This window comes from Prunus avium, chromosome 1, assembly GCF_965620075.1.
Source record: "Prunus avium chromosome 1, drPruAviu1.hap1.1, whole genome shotgun sequence".
NCBI classification, from domain to species: domain Eukaryota; kingdom Viridiplantae; phylum Streptophyta; class Magnoliopsida; order Rosales; family Rosaceae; genus Prunus; species Prunus avium.
In genome coordinates, this window is record NC_142284.1 from 55,892,868 (window position 1) to 55,899,143 (window position 6,276).

General features: G+C 35.5%; 1 pseudogene across 1 annotated transcript; it reads right to left on the reverse strand.

Moving 5' to 3' along the window:
- Positions 1-2,383: 2,383 nt before the first annotated feature.
- LOC110753775 (tRNA (carboxymethyluridine(34)-5-O)-methyltransferase-like) lies at positions 2,384-6,040 on the reverse strand (annotated as a pseudogene). The gene is made up of 3 exons (XR_015833014.1): positions 6,011-6,040; positions 3,982-4,964; positions 2,384-2,747 (listed from the first exon to the last, which is right to left on the reverse strand). The product of XR_015833014.1 is annotated as a tRNA (carboxymethyluridine(34)-5-O)-methyltransferase-like (transcript).
- Between the last annotated feature and the right edge of the window lie 236 nt (positions 6,041-6,276).

The window sequence follows — 6,276 nt, forward strand, 5'->3', positions numbered from 1 at the left end:
GATTTCCCAATGATTGGGCTATGTCACTTTTAATCTTGGTGCTTATATATAGTATTATAAATATGAATATTATTGTTGCTTTGCTAGATGAATATTATTTGATGTTATGTGAATGTTATTATTGATGTTTTTTCGTGAATATTATTGTTGCTTTGCTCGATGAATATTATTTGATGTTATGTGAACATTATTATTGATGTTTTTCCGTGAATATTATTTGATGTTATGTAAATATTATTATTGATGTTTTTCCATGGATATTATTTGATGTTTTGTGAATATTATTATTCATGTGATTAAGCATGATATATTATTGTTATTATCTGTGGCATTATTCAGCAGAAATAAATGATGGTTGTGTTGCACTACATATGCATCAGAAATACAGTGGTGTTTGGAGTGTGTGTGTGTGTCGTTTGAGATATATCTAAGGGGTGGGAGAAGGCTTTAGATATATCTGAATAAAATGTGGAATATATTCAGGTGACGGGAGCAGAGCTTGAATATATTGAGGTGATGGGAGCAGGGCCTCTAATGATAAGTGAAAGTTGAGAAATTCGTAAACAAAGGAAAAATGGGTTAAGGGACAGATGGGCGCTAGTTCATATTTTAGGGTATTCGGAGCCACATTAGTAAAACGCATGGTATGGGACATGCATGCTTGTTGCCCTAGGATATGAATTAGTGGGATTAGAAGGGAGTGAGTTCATGACATCATCGCATATGCAAATTTATTTATCTGGTCTGATTACATAATTATCATATACCTTGTGTTGCTTGATGCATGACACTTTGATTAACTGTGATAGCTGACTTTGAGGGGTTTGACGGTACTCCACTGGGCATTAGAATGCTCATACCCTAATAGATTGTGCAGGATTAAAGAAGAAGTTTGAGAAAGCGGGTTCAACTAAGCTGCTGGGCTTTTATTGTTTATTTGTGTAATTAATATTTGTAAGGAGTCAACCGTTTGTTAAAGATCTTAGTGTGTAGTTCATTACAAGCTACTGCGACTCTGATTTTGTAATGTTAAGTAAATTTGTATTTTTGTGGCTCTATTTCTCATCATATCATGGTTGTAGGATTTTATTCTTATAACTATGGTATGACTCACGCCATGATTCGGGAATATTTTTTATTTTCGAATTGGGTCGTGACATTCTGGATTCCTAATGAAGTTGTTTACTAAATCATATAGCATTTGGGTAGGAGTGGTCCTAAATACTAAAATGTCCTCGTTGTTGGGTTAAAGAAGATGGCAAATTTAGAATTTTTAAAATTGTGTGAGGATATAATGGGTAAAAAAGATAAATTTCCTAATAGGTTAGTTTTTCAAGAATTAGAATACCCCTCCTACCAAAGAATTGAATTTCTCCAAAATTAGGAATTCAATTCCTAATTTTATGTGAATTTCTTGATAATATAAAGTAAATACATAACCCATAATTGAAATTCAATTCCTGATTTGAATTCCAATTTCTAATTAGTAAATACACCATATAAATTTTCTACTAGAAAAGTGCTATCTATTTTTTTTTTTCGGATACGGCTAGAAAAGTGTTCATGCTGTACTTGCATTCATAAGAATTATTAGGTACTTTGCTGCCACGTGGTAGGTTAAGGTTTTTTTGTTTGTTCCGTGCAATTTAGGATGAGCTATTAACTCTTTATGTACACGTATTTCTTCCTAAGGAAAAAGGGAGTCTTTTTATACACACACTACACACTATTACTATTGGTGTCATCCGGATTCGAACCTGAAACATAATCAAATATTGCAGTAGGAATGGAGACCAAAAAATAAAGTATTGAAATAGAATATTGGATTCTATTGCTCCCATCCCAGAAACCGAGTTTAGCATATCCAATTGAATGAAACAATCACAATGAAAACAATACCATTTATCCTAATTTAATTATGATTACTCCTCAAACCCTAAATATGTAAAAAGCTATAAATTCCACTCATTCCAAATTATGATTACTCCTTAAACCATAAATATGTAAAAAGCTATAAATTCCACTCATTCCAAATATTAATAATCAGAAGGTCCATCAATGGGATTTAGACCAATGAAAAAAGAAATTAATTTGCAAACTAATAATCTCACGTTTGAACCTTTATAGCATGTTGGTAATATGTGTGAAAAACTCTCCACCTAATTTAGATTATCACTTGTATTCAAAAAATAAAAAAAAATTAATAATCAGAAGGCTCTGAAGTACTTTCCCGTAGACATCTCACCAACCCCCAAAAGCACTTTAGTAGGGATAAATTGTACAGTGAAATTGGACGATTGATCACTAAAAGAAAACTGTCGTCTGGTGGTTCTTGCGTTGGTAGGCTTCTTATTGTGTAAAGAGCTATTTAATGCCACACCAGACAAGCAATAAATCAAAATAACATTTGATGCCCTCTCTTTTGCATGTGGCACAGAACAATAGCTGAACACTACAGTTGCAGTCAATTACCTCTAATAAAAGCTTGTATAATTCAAAAGCAATTCCTCACAATCAAAAAGCAGTTTTTCCATGGCACACTGGAAACAAGTTGAATGGATTTTGTCCGTCACCAGCCGCACATTTGCTGTTCCAGGCTGCATAGCTTATGGTTTACATAAGTTTTTCCATGCCCCACAAGGTTCTGTTGTTTGGCTTTTCATAGTTTTTTCTCCAGGACAATGCACCAGTTGGATTTGTCAAAAAATCTATCAACAATTACCGCATTATCAATACCAGCTACCAACCTGCATTTTAAGACAGCAATAAGTAAATGAGCTGAAAAAGTAGGACATCACTTAAAAGTTAGATTGTCAGAACATTAAGAACTGACCCCATAAATTTAATATCCCTCCAGTAAGGTTTTTGCTTCGTTTTTAGGTATGCTCTTCTATCTTTCCTCTTCCACGCATGTTTTGCCTATCTTCTCTTTCTCTCTCATTTATCTTCTTCCTCTCTACTTTCTCCCTTTTCTCTCCTCTCCTTATTTAAAAAAATAGCAGGAAAAAAGACAAAACAAAAAGCTACCAAACAAAAGCTCTTCTTTGGCAGCTTCTTTTTATTTATTGCCTTATTTTGGCATTCGAAAGATATACTGTCTAAAGTCTGATCTGAACCTAATCTCTTAAAGTCTCCTACCTTTAAAGTAACTGGGCAGCAGTGAGAAGCTAACTTGAGTAACTATAACCTCCAACTTTTTTGAATTTCTTAACCACTACCATCAAAGGATTCTGCTCTAACTTGGAGGGTGGCCTACCATCATGATTGAGCCTCGTCTCCCACAGGGAAGGCTGGTACACTGTGAAGGTTGGCCTCTTTACTTTTGCCATGAATGGTTTTGTCACCCAATTGCAGTGTTAAGTACGACAATATGACAGTAGAATGCGACTTCGAGCCACTGCATCCCTAATCATATAAGCAGTAGCTCACCTTTCAGGCACAAAGTTAACAAGTTGGATGACATGTTAGCCCCACATAGATCAATAAGTTTATAAGCCAAGTTTCATAACTATGTACGTCTATTTAAGTACCTATCACGCCAATTCTTACCCGTTTTCTACATTAGAAGCACCTTTAAGAAATCAATATATATATATATATATATATATATATATATATATATATATATATATATATATTTTTAATGAGTGAAAAATTTGGTTATTTCTTGATTCATAGGTGTCATCATCGTGCTGGGGAAAACTCAGTTTGTTAAACAACTCCTACAATTCCAACACATTAAGTACTGCTCTAAACGATCCAGCTGTGATAAGAAATCCATATGCATAGATGCATCAAAATTCTATCCTAATCCGCACTAGACATGTATTAGATTAGGTAAATGAAAAATGTACACACAAATGCAAAATTATGTTCTAAAAGGCACTAGACATGTCTTAATTTGGAAAAGCATTAACTGATTGGAACACAGAGCAAATGGAAAATAATTCAAATGGAAACAGAAAGAAAATGACACATTACCTTTCAAGCTCGCCTTCACTGAAAACATGGTAGTATCTGTTATACACTACGGCACCTTTTTTATCATCTTTCTTTGCAAGGCCATTTGCAAGAGCACAAGCAGAAGCACCACTTACTTCAGCACAATGATATGGTAAGTGCCAGGGGACGAAATATTCTTGTTGATTATTTGCATTTTTTACATCAGTAGAAGCCCCTGAATAACTTTCACTTTGAGAGGTTATTTCCTGCAAACTCTGCACAGAACTCTGGCCGGAATCTTTCTTACGCTCTCCAAAACCGTTCTCCTCTGTTTCTGGAATGCTTTCGAATGTGCAGGATGAAGGGCTACAAACACGTGGACTACCAGGTCCTATCCACTCTTCCCCATACTTTTGGGTAAGTGGAGTCCATTTGGCAAAGTAGAGATTTATCTTCTTGTTCTACAGCCCAAACTGTTATTAGAAATAGGCCACCCTTTTTCACAACTCGGATAAACTCTTCTATTGCCTTTTTCCTCCTACCCTCTGTACTTAGATGATGTAATACAGCTATAGAGATAGCCGCATCACCAAAACCAGTTCTATATGGCAGATCTACAGCGTCTGCAACCAACACTCCATGCCCTCTATCTGCACAAATTTTGATAAGAGGGGCACTTATATCACATCCGATGAAAAAACAATCAGGATTAAATCCCAAGTACTTCCCATTCCCACATCCTGCATCCAGGACAAGAGATCCTGAAGGTAAGGAAGATAAAAAATTGGCTACTTTTGGCCACTTAGCAAACCGGGTAGAACTGAAATGGGGCGCAATAGCATCATAAACATGATGAACATACTTCTTTTCAATTTCAGGAGTGAATTGCACGTTCAAGGATGAATTTCTCTGGCTGTCACTAGCTAATTCAGATTGTAGGATGTGAGATTCTCCATTGGAATCAAGAGTACACAAACTAGACACACCTTTTACCTTGACTTCTCTCATAGTACTGAAGATTCCTGAATAAGAAACACTACCAATTATTACAGTGGGAAGATGGAAGGCCTTACTAGACAGATAAAAGCTTCTACTTGCTCTTAGAACAGTACAAAACATCACCTGGAACACTGTATCTAATCATAAATGACCTGAAAAAAAGAAAAAAGAAAAAAGAAAAAAGGCTAAGGTCATAATTTGAAACACACAATTTCAAGATCCTTATGCAGGCCAAGAACCATAGCAGTATATATGTACGTTTATCCTATGACAGGAATCCAATGAACAGTAAAAAGGAGAATTATTTTTTTTTGGGGGAAAGCAGAAAAATTGTTTATAGGAGTCCCAAACTAGTACATTTTAGCTTTAATTCAAGCAACCGAACCAAATTAGCAGGGACGAGGTTCAAAGATGTTTTGCTTTCCAGAAAACAAGGGCCTAATTACAGTCTATCAGGAAGGAACTCCTACCCCTGTTCTTAAGGGGAAAAAACTATAACCAGTGTGTCCAGGAATTATATCGAACAGCTTGCTACGGCAGCTTCTCTATTTTGACAAATCATGGCCCCTGAGAAATACAATCTGGGCATCCCTAAATGCATAAAAATCCTAGTGTCTATGCATTTTGTTGAATACAGTTTAAATCTTTTCCTTTCTTTATTTTCGTGCCACTACTGTCCATATTGATTGAAGAGTGAAATGTATGTGATTGTGGTTGTCCTACTTTCCTAAGCTTCTTGTTTTGGGAGGTGACTTTGAGCAATTAGCAACTTCAATCACAAACCCAACTTTTCATTACCAAATTCAGTGTCTGCTGTTATCATATGAATTTAGGGTTTCAAAAATTATAGAGATTAACATAATCTTTTATTTATGTTTTGGTTTGGTCAATGGAGATTAACAGAGTTTTTCAAAATACAAATATCCAGAACAAATATATATTACTGAAAGTCGACTTAACCACAACTTACATATATAGATACATACATACATGAATACATAGAGAGAGAGAGAGAGAGAGAGAGAGAGAGAGAGAGAGAGAGAGAGAGAGAGAGAGAAGTGAAGTTGACCTGATCCAGCACACATGACTGCAGTGAGGGTCAAAAGCTGCTTTTTTTAAAAGCGAGGAGCTGAAGAAGTTCGTTAACCAGCGGCTAATCCAATCCGAATGATATGGATTGCTTCCTTTTTGCTTGTCTTTTGTTGAGACTGTGTTGTGTTGAATTAGGGTTTTTCAGAGAGAGAGAGAGGAAAGAGGGGCAGTGAGAAATTGATAATTAAAATATATATGACGTGAACTAGCGTAGGGTAAACATACTGGCCTGGAAAATGGGCC